Below are 15,516 nucleotides of genomic sequence, written 5' to 3'. Positions count from 1 at the left end.
AATCATCAAAATCACGGAAACCTAGCAAATCACACAAAGTTTTTGGAATCGTGGAAACACTAGTAGCCAAATCACACAAAGCATAGCATTCATGATCTTTAATTTTAATTTTAATAGTAGGTTCCCACTCATCATAAAGTTTTCTAGGGATAGAAACTTCCAACTCAAGTTTTTCTTCATAAGATTGCATCAAAGCATCAACGATATGTTTAGTAAAAGCTTTACGTTGACTATAAGCATGTGGAGAATTTAGCACGGATTGCAACAAGGAAATACAATCTATCAAAGAGCAATTATCATAATTAAATTCCTTGAAATCCAAAATAGTGGGTTCATTAATATCTAGATTTTTGATCTCTTCAATCCCACTTTAACCAATTTTTGCATCAAGATCTAAAAACTCCGAATTTTTGGAACGCCTTCTAGGTAAAGGTGGATTATATTCAGTCCCATCATTATCAAGATTCATATTTCAAAACAAAGATTTAATAGGAGACACATCAATAACTTTTAGATCTTCATCTTTATTTTCATAGAAATTAGAAGAACACGCTTTCACAAAGCAATCTTTCTTAGCACGCATCCTAGCGGTTCTTTCTTTGCACTCATCAATAGAAATTCTCATGGCTTTGAGAGACTCATTGATATCATGCTTAGGTGGAATAGATCTAAGTTTGAAGGAATCAACATCAAGAGAAATTCTATCAACGTTCCTAGCCAATTCATCAATCTTAGGCAATTTTTCTTCAAGCAAAGCATTGAAATTCTTTTGCGAATTCATAAATTCTTTAACACTAGTCTCAAATTCAGAAGGCATCTTATTAAAATTTCCATAAGAATTGTTGTAGAAATTACCATAATTATTAGAGGAATTACTAGGGTACGGCCTAGGATTAAAGTTTCCTCTATACGCGTTGTTACCAAAATTATTCCTACCAACAAAATTCACATCCATAGATTCATTATTATTCTCAATCAAAGTAGACAAAGGCATATCATTAGGATCAGAAGAAACACTTTTAGTAGCAAATAATTTCATAAGTTCATCCATCTTTCCATTCAAAACATTAATTTCTTCTATCGCATGCACCTTTTTATTAGTACATCTTTCAGTGTGCCATTGAGAATAATTAACCATAATATTATCTAGGAGTTTAGTAGCTTCTCCTAAAGTGATTTCCATAAAAGTGCCTCCCGCGGCCGAATCTAAAAGATTTCTAGAAGCAAAATTCAATCTGGCATAATTTTTTGTATAATCATCCACAAATTCAAACCATGTGTAGGGCAATTACGTATGATTAATTTCATCCTCTCCCAAGCTTGTGGAACATGTTCATGATCAAGTTGCTTAAAATTCATAATATCGTTTCTAAGAGAGATGATCTTAGCGGGAGGAAAATACTTAGATATAAAAGCATCTTTGCACTTATTCCAAGAATCAATACTATTTTTAGGCAAAGATGAAAACCAAGCTTTAGCATGATCTCTAAGCAAAAAAGGAAATAGCTTCAATTTAACAATATCATTATCCACATCTTTCTTCTTTTGCATATCACACAAATCAAGGAAGCTATTTAGATGGGTAGCAGCATCTTCACTAGGAAGGCCGGCGATTGATCTTTCATGACAAGATTCAGTAAAGCAGTATTGATTTCACAAGATTCAGTATCGGTAAGAGGAGCAATCGGAGTGCTAAGAAAATCATTATTGTTGGTATTGGTAAAGTCACGCAATTTAGTATTATCTTGAGCCATCGTGACAAGCAAGCAATCCAACACACGAGCAAACAAGAAGCAGGCGAAAAAGAGACGAACAGAAAAGAGAGGGCGAATAAAACGGCAAGGGTGAAGTGGGGGAGAGGAAAATGAGAGGCAAATGGAAAATAATGTAATGCGGGAGATAAGGGTTTGTGATGGGTACTTGGTATGTTGACTTTTGCATAGACTCCCCGGCAACGGCGCCAGAAATCCTTCTTGCTACCTCTTGAGCACTGCGTTGGTTTTCCCTTGAAGAGGAAAGGGTGATGCAGTAAAGCAGCATAAGTATTGCCCTCGGTTTTTGAGAACCACACGCACGAGTCCCTCGCGCCTACACAAACAAATAAATCCTCGCAACCAACGCAATAAAGGGGTTGTCAATCCCTTCACGGTCACTTACAAGAGTGAGATCTGATAGATATGATAAGATATTTTTTTTGGTATATTTATGATAAAGATGCAAAGTAAAATAAAAGGCAATAAAAATAGCTAAGTGTTGGACGATTAATATGATGGAAGATAGACCCAGGGGCCATAGGTTTCACTATTGGCTTCTCACGAGAGCATAAGTATTACGGTGGGTGAACAAATTACTCTTGAGCAATTGACAGAATTGAGAATAGTTATGAGAATATCTAGGTATGATCATGTATATAGGCATCACGTCCGCGACAAGTAGACCGACTCCTGCCTGCATCTACTACTATTACTCCACACATCGACCGCTATCCAGCATGCATCTAGAGTATTAAGTTCATAAGAACAGAGTAACGCTTTAAGTAAGATGACATGATGTAGAGGGATAAACTCATGCAATATGATATAAACCCCATCTTGTTATCCTCGATGGCAACAATAAAATACGTGCCTTGCTGCCCCTACTGTCACTGGGAAAGGACACCGCAAGATTGAACCCAAAGCTAAGCACTTCTCCCATTGCAAGAAAGATCAATCTAGTAGGCCAAACCAAACTGATAATTCGAAGAGACTTGCAAAGATAACCAATCATACATAAAAGAATTCAAAGAAGATTCAAATATTGTTCATAGATAAACTTGATCATAAACCCACAATTCATCGGTCTCAACAAACACACCGCAAAAGAAGATTACATCGAATAGATCTCCACGAGAATGATGGAGAACTTTGTATTGAGATCCAAAGAGAGAGAAGAAGCCATCTAGCTAATAACTATGGACCCGAAGGTCTGAGGTAAACTACTCGCACATCATCGGACAGGCTATGGTGTCGATGTAGAAGCCCTCCGTGATCGATGCCCCCTCCAGCGAAGCTCCGGAAAAGGCCCCAAGATGGGATCTCACGGGTACAGAAGGTTGCGGCGGTGGAATTAGGTTTTTGGCTCCGTATCTGGTAGTTTGGGGGTACGTAGGTATATATAGGAGGAAGAAGTACGTCGGTGGAGCAACGTGGGGCCCACGAGGGTAGAGGGCGTGCCTGGGGGGGTAGGCGCCCCCCCTACCTCGTGCCTTCCTGATTGATGTCTTGACGTAAGGTCCAAGTCCTCTGGATCACGTTCATTCTGAAAATCACGTTCCCGAAGGTTTCATTCCGTTTGGACTCCGTTTGATATTCTTTTTCTGCGAAACTCTGAAATAGGCAAAAAAAAGCAATTCTGGGCTGGGCCTCCGGTTAATAGGTTAGTCCCAAAAATAATATAAAAGTGTATAATAAAGCCCATTAATGTCCAAAACAGAATATAATATAGAATGGAACAATAAAAAATTATAGATACGTTGGAGACGTATCACTCCTCCTGTTCACCACGCCTCGTGGACGACCCAAGCGCGTCCATGGCTGGGATTGCCACACGTCGGCCATCCCCCGGTCCCCTGGTGGATAAGAGCACCCCGGTGCCCCTCCCCCGAAACCCTAGAACCCCACTTCCCCTTCCCTCGCGCGCTCTCTCCCTCACTCTCCCATATCGCCCCGAGCCCGCCGCCAAGATCCGTCGTAGGCGCGGCCACCATGCTCCCCACGCCTCGCCGACGAGTCCACCAGCTCCGCCTGCTTCCTCAACTCCCTATCCGTCCAAGGGTTCGATCTCGGCGCCACCACAGCCCTAGGGATCGAGTTCTTCCTCGCCTACGGTCGTCGGTGCTCCTCCGCCAATTGTCGACGCCCTGCTGCTCCTACGCACTCACCGGGCCTACGTGAGCCTCCTCGGTGAGCACTGTGTCTTCCCCTCCGTTTCCCCTTGCCCCGTAGCCTCTAGCCACGGCAACCGCCATGGCCAGAGCCCGAGCTCCCGTGTATCTGCTCTGCTGCTGCTGCACCTTTTGTTGTTGCTTGCTGCTCCTTGGTGCCGCCTGCACCCACCACCACAGCCGCCAGCGTCCACCACCGCTCCGAGCGCCCGCCCGCCTTGGCTCGCCGGCGTCAGCAGAGCCGCCTCCGCGCCGCGCTCCCTGGCCTTCCCGCCTCGGGCCGCCGCCGCCGCCGTTGGCTGGGGCCGCGCCCTGATCCCCGCGTGCCACTGCGGCTGCCGCTGAGGCCCCGTTGCCGCTGCTGCCTTGCTGCGGCGGTCGTGGCCGATCCCTGCCTCGAGTGAGCGCAGGCAAGCAGCTTCCCCTGGTCGTCTCTGTCTCTGCCAGATCGGGCTGGCCCTGGCTAATCGAGGATTAGTTTAGGACTAATTCCCCACTAATGGCCCACTGACATGTGGGCCCCCACCACTAATTAGCATAAATAATTCTTAAACTAAAATTAGTTTACCCTGTGACACCGACATGTGGGCCCCTTTTGACCATGTTGACCAGTCTACATTGACCGGTCAACTGCTGACTGTACTAGCTGACTGGGCCCTCTGGACCCACTGTCATACACTTAGGCTAGCCCACTTGTGGGTATAAATAGTAGTCTGCCTTATTTTAAATATTTGAATTAACTAGATAAAGAAAGTCCAGAAACTCATTAAAACTTGGATAAATAATATTAAATAATCCGTAGCTCGGATGAAAATACTTTGTACATGAAAGTTGCTCAGAACGACGAGACGAATCCGAATACACAGCCCGTTCGTCCGCCACACATCCCTAGCATAGTGAACACGCAACTTTCCTCCTCCGGTTCATCTGTCCGAAAACGCGAAACACCGGGGATACTTTCCCGGATGTTTCCCCCCTTCGTTGGTATCACCTCCTACTATGTTAGGGCACACCTGGCACCGTTACTTGTCTTGTCATGCATCAATATGCATCTGTTTGCATTGTATTCATTGTTTCTTCCCCCTCTTCTCTCCGGTAGACTATGAGACTACGTTGTTGACGACTCCTTGCCGGAGCAACCAGGCAAGCCCCCCCCCTTGATCACCAGATATCGCCTATTCTTCTCTCTACTGCTTGCATTAGAGTAGTGTAGCATGTTACTGCTTTCGGTTAATCCTATTCTGCTGCATAGCCTGTCTTTGCCACTACTGTTGTTACCTTTACCTGCCATCCTAAATGCTTAGTATAGGATGCTAGTATTCCATCAGTGGCCCTACATTCTTGTCCGGCTGCCATGTTATACTATCGGGCTGTCATCACTCGGGAGGTGATCACGGGTATATACTTACATACATATTATATGATACATGTGGTGACTAAAGTTGGGTCGGCTCATAGAGTACCCGCAAGTGATTCCGATGTGGGGGCTGAAAGGACAGGTGGCTCCATCCCGGTAGAGGTGGGCCTGGGTTCCCAACGGCCCTCGACTGTTACTTTGTGCCGGAGCGACAGGGCAGGTTGAGACCACCTAGGAGAGAGGTGGGCCTGGCCCTGGTCGGCGTCCGCGGTTACAACAATTTAACACGCTTAACGAGATCTTGGTATTTGATCTGAGTCTGGCCACTGGCCTATACGCACTAACCAACTATGCGGGAACAGTTATGGGCACTCGACGTCGTGGTATCAGCCGAAGCCTTCTTGACGTCAGCGACTGAGCGGCGCGCGCCAGGTTGGACTGGAACGCCTGCTCTTGTATAAGGGAGGCTAGGTCTGCTCACCGGCCGCGTTCGCAACCTGCAGGTGTGCAATGGGCGATGGGCCCAGACTCCTGCGCGCATAGGATTTAGACCGGCGTGCTGACCTCTCTATTGTGCCTAGGTGGGGCTGCGACGTGTTTATCTTCCGAGGCCGGGCATGACCCAAGAAAGTGTGTCCGGCCAAAGGGGATCGAGCGTGTTGGGTAATGTGGTGCACCTTGCAGGGAAGTTTATCTATTCGAATAGCTGTGTCCCTCGGTAAAAGGATGACCCGGAGTTGTACCTTGACCTTATGACAACTAGAACCGGATACTTAATAAAACACACCCTTCCAAGTGCCAGATATAACCCGGTGATCGCTCTCACACAGGGCGACGAGGGGAGGATCGCCGGGTAGGATTATGCTATGCGATGATACTTGGTGAACTTACCATCTACTCTCTTCTACATGCTGCAAGATGGAGGCTGCCAGAAGCGTAGTCTTCGACAGGACTAGCTATCCCCCTCTTATTCTGGCATTCTGCAGTTCAGTCCACCGATATTGCCCCTTTACACAGATACCCATGCATATGTAGTGTAGATCCTTGCTTGCGAGTACTTTGGATGAGTACTGTTGGGGATATAATTACTAGTATGACCCGCCAGGAGGCGCCGGGTTATACTTAAGACGATTCATGAAGCCCAAGACCACTTCTGGAGATGAAGGGTTAGTTAAGGGCCCAAGGCCTAAAGGGCGACTTAAGGCTCGTAGAGATAAACTGCCATATATGTGTAACTTGCACTATAAGGCAGGAATAGAGAGAGACCGAGCCGGAGACTGTTTATGAGCCGGCCGGGACTCTATGAGCCACTGGGCGTCGACCTCTGTATATAAAGGGACGACCCGGCGGTGGTTTAGGGCAAGTAACCACAAATCGAGAGCTAGGTCAAGCGGATTCGCTCCCTAGTTATCGAGACATAAGCAATCCCACTCAAAACTGGATCGTGGGCTTTTACCTTCACCGTAAGGGGCCGAACCAGTATAAACCTCATGTCCTTTGTCCCGATTAACCCCTGCTTGCTTCGTAGTTGCGATGGCTCCACAACTAAGTCCTTTCACTAGGGCATCTGCCGTGACAATTCCACGACAGTTGGCGCCCACCGTGGGGGCAGCGCACATGGGATTTGAGTTCTTGAAGGGCAGCTTCGAAGGGCTCAAGGGATACGCTGTGGGCCGGATGACCAAGAGTCGTCACGGCAATCTCTACATCAACGACACAGGCTGGGGCTGAGGGAGTCCTGGATTAGGGGGTCCTCGGACAGCCGGACTATATGCTTTGGCCGGACTGTTGGACTATGAAGATACAAGATTGAAGACTTCATCCCGTGTCCGGATGGGATTCTCCTTGGCGTGGAAGGCAAGCTTGGCAATTCGGATATGTAGATCTCCTCCCTTGTAACCGACTCTGTGTAACCCTAGCCCCTCCGGTGTCTATATAAACCGGAGGGTTTAGTCCGTAGGACAACAACAAATCATAATCATAGGCTAGCTTCTAGGGATTAGCCTCTACGATCTCGTGGTAGATCAACTCTTGTAATACTCATATCATCAAGATCAGTCAAGCAGGAAGTAGGGTATTACCTCCATCGAGAGGGCCCAAACCTGGGAAAACATTGTGTCCCCCGCCTCCTGTTACCATCCACCTTAGACGCACAGTTCAGGACCCCCTACCCGAGATCCGCCGGTTTTGACACCGACATTGGTGCTTTCATTGAGAGTTCCACTGTACCATCACCATAAGGCTTGATGGCTCCTTCGATCATCGGCAATGATGCGATCCAGGGTGAGGTTTTTCTCCCCGGACAGATCTTTGTATTCGGTGGCTTCGCACTGCGGGCCAACTCGCTTGGCCATCTGGAGCAGATCGAGAGTAACGCCCCTGGCCGTCAGGTTAGGTTTGGAAATTTAAACTATACTGCAGACATCCGCGGAGACTTGATCTTTGACGGATTCGAGCCTATGTCAGGTGCGCCGCACAGTCATGACGAGCATGACCTAACTCTGCCGTCGGACGGTGTTCAGGAGATCACACCTGTGGCTACTCCGGCCCTAAATCCGGAGCAGAGTGCGCCGTCCGAGGACGGGTGGATGGACCCCGCCACGGAGGCCGCACGCTTAGTGGCAATAGAGCCGAATACTGATTTCACCTCCTATGAGACCTGTGTTGCTGGACACTTGGATTCATCCCCGGCCACGGGCTCCGAACCGCCTGCGTCCGTACCTATCGAATCTGATTGGGCGCCGATCATGGAGTTTTCCTCCGCGGATATCTTTCAGCACTCGCCCCTGGGCGACGTGCTAAATTCATTAAGGTCTCTCTCCTTGTCAGGAGACCCTTGGCCGAACTATGTCCGGCTTGAGTGGGAAGCGAACGACGAAGAAATTCGTTCCCCACCCACCACCCACTTGATAGCCACTGTCGACGACTTAACCAACATGCTCGATTTCGGCTCCGAAGACATCGATGGTATGGACGACGATGCAGGAGACGAACAGGAACCACCGCCCACAGGACGGTGGACTGCCACCTCATCATATGATATATACATGGTGGACACCCCCAAAGAGAGCGATGGCAAAAAGGCAACAGAGGATAATCCCCTCGAGAAGCAATCTAAGCACCGGCGTCAACGGCGCCGCTCCAAGCCCCGCCACAGCAAAAGCGGGGATACCGGCACAAGAAACAATAACATTGCGGATAGTGCCGAAGACAAAGACAATCCCCTCCAGCCAGACCTTGAGCGGGAGGATGGGCAAGCTAGCCCTCAGGAACAGGCAGCAGACGGAGAATTAGAGGATGACAATTACATGCCTCTCTTCGAAGACGAGGTGAGCCTCGGCGACAAATAATTTATCGTGCCTGAGGATCCCGCCGAACAGGAGCGCTTCCAGCGCCGGCTTATAGCCACAACAAAAAGCCTGAAGAAAAAGCAACAGCAGCTTAAAGCTGACCAAGATCTGCTAGCGAATAGATGGACTAAGGTCCTAGCGGCCGAGGAATACGAACTCGAGTGCCCAACCAAAAGTTACCCCAAGCGCAGGTTGCTATCCCAACTCGAGGAGGAAGCATTAAAGCCTACGCCTCCAGCGTATGATACGGCTGACCGGCCACCTCGTGGCCGAGACAAAGCGGCATATCAGGCCGAAGTCCAGCCCGCACCCCGTCGCCAGTCAAACAAAAATACCAAGGCTCGGGGTAACATGCAGGTCCTGCGAGATATATTGGAAAACAAAGCAGGACATGCAAGATCGATCTACGGATCACGGGGGCGCGCCCCAACACGTGACGACGACCGTCACGCCGGATATACTAAAAGCAAATCCGGTCGGGCCGAATATAGCAGACAAGACTCGTATAAACTGCGTCGTGATATAGCCCGGCACAAAGGCGCCGCACACCCCCTTGCTTCACTGACGAAGTAATGGATCATGAATTCCCGGAAGGTTTTAAACCTGTAAACATCGAATCATACGATGGTACAACAGACCCCGCGGTATGGATTGAAGATTTCCTCCTCCACATCCACATGGCCCACAGCGACGATCTACATGCCATCAAGTACCTCCCATTAAAACTCAAAGGACCTGCTTGGCATTGGCTCAATAGCCTGCTGGCAAACTCCATTGGCAGTTGGGAGAATTTGGAGGACGCATTCCTTGACAACTTCCAGGGGACTTATGTGCGACCACTGGATGCCGATGACTTGAGTCATATAACTCAACAGCCAGGGGAATCAGCCAGGAAATTCTGGACTCGGTTCCTAACTAAAAAGAACCAAATTGTCGACTGTCCGGATGCCGAGGCCTTAGCGGCATTTAAGCATAACATCCACGATGAGTGGCTCGCCTGACACCTCGGCCAAGAAAAACCGAAGTCCATGGCAGCCCTCACGACACTCATGACCCGCTTTTGTGCGGGCGAGGACAGCTGGCTGGCTCGCAACAACAACACATCAAGAGAACCTGGCAATTCAGATGCCAAAGATAGCAACGGCAGGCCATGGCGCAACAGACACAAGCGCCGCAACAACGGCGACAACGCCGAAGACACGGCAATTAATGCCAGATTCAGTGGCTCTAAATCCGGTCAGCGGAAAAAGCCGTTCAAAAGAAGCAATCCGGGCTCGTCCAGCTTGGACCGCATACTCGATTGCTTGTGTCAAATTCATGGCACCCCCGACAAAGCACACCAACAGAGAATGCTGGGTGTTCAAACAGGCCGGCAAGTTGAATGCCGAAAACAAGGAAAAGGGGCTACATAGCAACGACGAGGAGGAGCCCCGGCCGCCGAACACAGGAGGACAGAAGAAATTTCCTCCCCAAGTGAAAACGGTAAACATGATATACGCAACCCATATTCCCAAGCGGGAGCAAAAGCGTGCACTGAGGGACGTCTATGCGATGGAGCCAGTCGCCCCAAAGTTCAACCCATGGTCTTCTTGTCCGATCACCTTCGATCGCAGGGACCACCCCACTAGTATCCGTCATGGCGGTTCTGCCGCATTGGTCCTTGACCCCATCATTGACGGATTTCACCTCACTCGAGTCCTTATGGACGGTGGCAGCAGCATGAACCTGCTCTATCAGGATACAGTGCGCAAAATGGGTATAGACCCCTCAAGGATCAAACCCACCAAAACAACCTTTAAAGGTGTCATCCCATGTGTAGAGGCCTGTTGCACGGGCTCAATCACACTGGAAGTGGTCTTCGGGTCCCCGGACAATTTCTGAAGCGAGGAGTTAATCTTCGATATCGTCCCCTTCCGCAGTGGCTATCACGCACTGCTCGGACGAACCGCATTTGCCAGATTCAATGCGGTACCACATTATGCATACCTCAAGCTAAATGCCAGGACCTCGCGGGGTTATAACAGTTAATGGAAACACAGAACGCTCGCTCCGCACGGAGGAGCACACTGCAGCCCTCGCAGCAGAAGCGCAAAGCAGCCTTATGAGGCAAACCAACAATTTGGAAAAAAAGACCCCGGACACCTTCAAGTGAGTCCGGAGTACCCGGCAAGAGGATCGCCAGCCACGTTTAGAGCTCGCCTAGCAATTCGGCCTCCGTCCCAGCCCCAGTGAAGTGGCGAAATTTACGCCGCGCGTACATAATTACGCACTCAAGATACCATGGGCACAGGCGGAGGCACGACCATGGCACGGCCCACAATGCGGCTCAACCGCTTCAGGACCTGTACCTTTAACATTCTCTTCCTTTCAGGCCCCTATTCTGTGAAGGCCCTCTCCGATTGTCTGATTGTCGAACTCGTCACGGGAAGGAAACACCAAGGAAGCTAGAAGCTTTGACGTACAAGGGAATCCTTAGGTGGTCTCTGATAACGATCGATATACCTGTTTTGCATACCCACACGTAGCTTGCCCTTGGATAGGACATGTCAAACAGTCATATTGTTCACTTATTGCACTACATGTATGCATACGCTTTGACGTATCATTTAAATAACAATGTACAACATTAGCTCATTATTGCATTCGTTTATCTTTTTTAGTTGTCCGTTTATTTATGACAAGTTGCACCCGTACATTCTGATACGACCAGTGCGCCAGGGGCTTCAGTGTACCGCATAACACGGCATGAAAAGTCTGAACACTTTCGACGGTGCGGCACCCCGAACTTATAGCATTATATGCATCAGCTCCGAATCATGTCTTGGGTCAATAGTTGGGTTTACCCGGCTCCCATGCTTTGGTACCTTACGTTCCGCTATATCGGCTAAGGTAGCGCTGGGAGAACTACTACGATTGTGTCCCGGTTCTTCCGGACGAACACCTCAGTAGAGAAAGCCGAAAACTGACTGTCATGATGAGGCGAGAGCTGGTCGCTGTTCGAGAGGTCTCAAATCCTTAAAGATTTTTTCCGCTTCAGGCGAGGAGTCGGCCTTGTCCGATTTAGGCGTACATAGCGCCCCAAGTTCGGCCTTTCGAATACTAGGGGCTTCGCCAAAATTTAAAATTGTAGACTTCTATGGCTAAGTGAGAGTGATAAAGATTTATAGTCCGATTGCCTGGTTCGTTGTGCTGAACACCTCCTTCGAATGACCCAATATTGGGATAAAGAGTGATCAGGTTTATCCCGAACACCTCAGTACTAGTTACATGGGGGCAGAAGCCGATGACTCGCCAACTCTCAAATTCTATAAACGGCCGCACAGAAGGTAATATTTTAAATTAGCAAGCGTTATATAGCGCACATGAACTAGTTTCATATTACAGGATCACATGAGTACATTCATTCAAATATTACATCCTTAGTACATTCCTCCGCCACAAGGCGAGAACCCTTCAGGACACTGTCATAATACTTTTCGGGGTGGCAATGCTCCTTGCCCTCCGGCGGCCCCTCCTTCACCAGCTTTTCGGCGTCCATCTTAGCCCAGTGCACTTTAGCCCGGGCAAAAGCCCTGCGCGCACCCTCAATGCAAACGGACCGCTTTATGACTTCAAGCTGTGGGCAGACGTTCACAAGTCGCCTTACCAGGCCGAAATAGCTGCCAGGCCACATCCGGACTATGAGGCCCCTCATGGCCAGTTCGACCGCCTTGTGAAGCTCGACCAGTTGTTTCAACTGGTCGCTCAAGGGCATCGGATGTTCGGTCCCAGTATACTGAGACCAGAACAGCTTCTTCGTCGAGCTCCCTTCCTCGGCCCGGTAGAACTCCGCGGAATCCGACACACTGCTGGGCAGATCTGCGAACGCTCCTGGAGAGCTCTGAATTCGGGTAAGTAAAAGGAAAGTTTCCTTCACATGCTTGCTTTGCATAATGAATGCCTTACCCGCCGCTATCTTCTTGACCGCCTCAATTTCCTGGAGGGCCTTTTGGGCTTCGGCCTTGGCATTTTGCGCGTTCTCGAGGGCCTTCGCAAGCTCGGACCCTTGCGTCTTTGAGTCACGCTCCAAGGACTCATATTTTTTGACGAAGTCCTGGAGCTCTTGCTGAACCTCGCCGACTCGGGCCTCTTGCTTCTCGTGCTCGGACAACGCCTTCTTCAGGGCTGCCACTTCGGTCGTGGCCCCTATCAAATTCATGATGATCCTATGATCTAAAAACCACTTTCTCTTTATCAATAAACAGACGGGGTATTACTTACCTTTGTTCTCTTCGAGCTGCCTCTTGGTAAGGCCGAGCTCTTCCTTGGACCGCTCAAGGTCCCGCTTCAATACGGAGACCTCTGCAGTACATGCGGCAGCGGCCAGCAGCGAAGCCTGCTCATGCACATAGACATACTCTGATTAGACTCCTGTGATTATTATTTGATCCTTTGTTCGGACTTTCTTTGCGAACGCCAAACAGAGCATCAGGGGCTACTGTCTATGTTGTAACATTTTCTTATAATTTGATTACTTACCTCAAAGCCTGTTAGGAGGCTGGCACAGGCTTCAGTCAGCCCGCTTTTGGCGGACTGAACCTTCTCGACCACCGCACTCATGATAGTGTGGTGCTCTTCGTCGATGGAAGCGCCGCGAAGCGCTTCCAGCAAGTTGTCCGATGCCTCTGGATGGACAGAGGCCACGGCACGGACGGCTTGCCCCTCTTAGCGAGGGGTCGCCTGACACAGTCCGGAACCACTGGAGGTTCCGGCGCAGTATTCGGCTGGGGGCCAAACTTGGAGCCCATGGGAATCTTGCTCCCCATGCGCCCAGCGTCTGGAATGTCTCCTTGGGGCGCCTTCGGAACTGTCTCCCCTTGGTTCAGTTCCCTTTGAGACAACACCTCGACGTCGCCCGTAGGGCGGGGGGAGGAGGCGGTCGGGAGTGAATCGCTCTTCATCTCCGATGAGCTCAAAGACTCCTCCGAAGAGGATAAGTCGATATGGGCTTTGGGCGGACTGCGTGATCATGTTCGGCATGATAAGAAGCAATAAAATAAAAACATACCAAGAACTATTATGGTATCCGAATACTTACGACTTCGCCAGGGGCTTGTCCCTGGGTAACCACTCCTCGTCGCCAAAAGCGGCCACCGTGGAGCAGTCCGGAAGGAGAGTCCTTCCCTTTTTGGACCCTTCGGCCTCCCCTGACGGGGCGGCCTTCCTTTTCTTGTCTCCCCCTGCTGGGGGGAGAACTTTCCTCTTCCTCCTCGTTTTCGTGGGAGGAGGGCACTTCGGTGTTATCGGACGATGAGTCCGACATGACCTTGCGCCGGAGACCTTTCCTGGACCCGCAGCCTTCTTTTTGGCCTTCTTCTCCGGCGCCTCATAAGGCGCTGGAACCAGCATCTCCGTTAAGAGAGCATCTGCCGGATCTTCGGGCAGAGGGGCCAGACAATCGATCTGCTCCGCTGTCGTGACCCAGTCCTGTTAAATGGCATGGAGGCATAGATCCCTCACATGATTATACTGGGGAAAGAAACATCTTATGAGATATAAGGAGCTTACCGGATTGGCATGGTGCTTCGCGCTGAGTCCGCGATCCTCGGTAAGGGGAGGAGGTACCTCGGCGGACTTGAACAGCACCTTCCAGATGTCTTGGTGCGTCGTGTCGAAGAGCTCTCGCAGCGTCTGGTGCTTAGCCGGGTCGAACTCCCACAAATTGAATGCCCGTCTTTGACACGGGAGGATCCGGCGGAAGAGCATGACTTGGACCACATTGACAAGCTTGATTTTCTTGCTTGTCATGTTTTTGACACAGGTTTGGAGTCCGGTCAGCTCCACCGATGAACCCCAGGATAGGCCCTTCTCTTTCGAGGAGGTGAGCCGCATGGGGATACCGGATCGAAATTCGGGGGCCGCCACCCAGTTGGTGTCGCGTGGCTCGGTGATGTAGAACCACCCCGATTGCGACCCCTTTATGGTCTCCACATAGGAGCCTTCAAGCCAGGTGACGTTGGGCATTTTGCCCACCATGGCGCCTCCGCACTCCGCTTGCTGGCCGACCACCACCTTCGGTTTAACATTCAAGGTCTTCAGCCACAGGACCAAGTGGGGCTTGATGCGGAGGAAGGCCTCGCACACGACGATAAACGCCGAGATGTTGAGGATGAAATTGGGGGCCAGATCATGGAAGTCCAGCCCGTAGTAAAACATGAGCCCGCGGACGAATGGGTGGAGGGGAAACCCCAGTCCACGGACGAAATAGGTAACGAACACGACCCTTTCGTGAGGCTCGGGGGTGGGGACGATCTGCCCCGTATCTGGGAGCCGGTGCGCGATATCTGCGGCCAGGTATCCGGCTTCCCGGAGCTTCGTAATGTTCTCCTCCGTAACGGAGGAGACCATCCACTTGCCTCCCGCTCCAGATATGTTTGGAGTGGTTTTGCAGAGAAAATGCGAACTTGGGCGCTGGAGCTCGAGTGCGCGAGAATGGATGGGCAGGGAAGAAGAAGGCGTGGGTAAAAAGGAGGAGTCCTTGTCCCTTTATAAGGGCGGAGCAAACTGTGCGCCTCCTCACCTGCCTGGTAAACTCGCTTATTCCCCAAGCGCCGTAATTGATGACACGGTTGGGTTACCCACACCCGTATTGATGAGAATCCCATGATAAGGGGACACGATCTCTGCTTCAACAAGACGTGCCAAGAAAACCGCCTCGCAATATGTGCAGTAGCTGGTTGAGAAAAACGGTTCGAATAATGACTGGGCCATGGCGTGATGTCACGTTATGAAAAGTTGCCAGCAGATTAGATTTGTGGAAATATTATACTCTCTACGGTGGTATGTGGAATTTGTTTTGCAGAGCCGGACACGATCCTTGTGTTCGAAATCTTCTATGGAGTATTCGG

This window comes from Aegilops tauschii, chromosome 1 (genome assembly GCF_002575655.3).
Source record: "Aegilops tauschii subsp. strangulata cultivar AL8/78 chromosome 1, Aet v6.0, whole genome shotgun sequence".
NCBI lineage: Eukaryota > Viridiplantae > Streptophyta > Magnoliopsida > Poales > Poaceae > Aegilops > Aegilops tauschii.
This window is presented reverse-complemented; position numbering follows the sequence as displayed.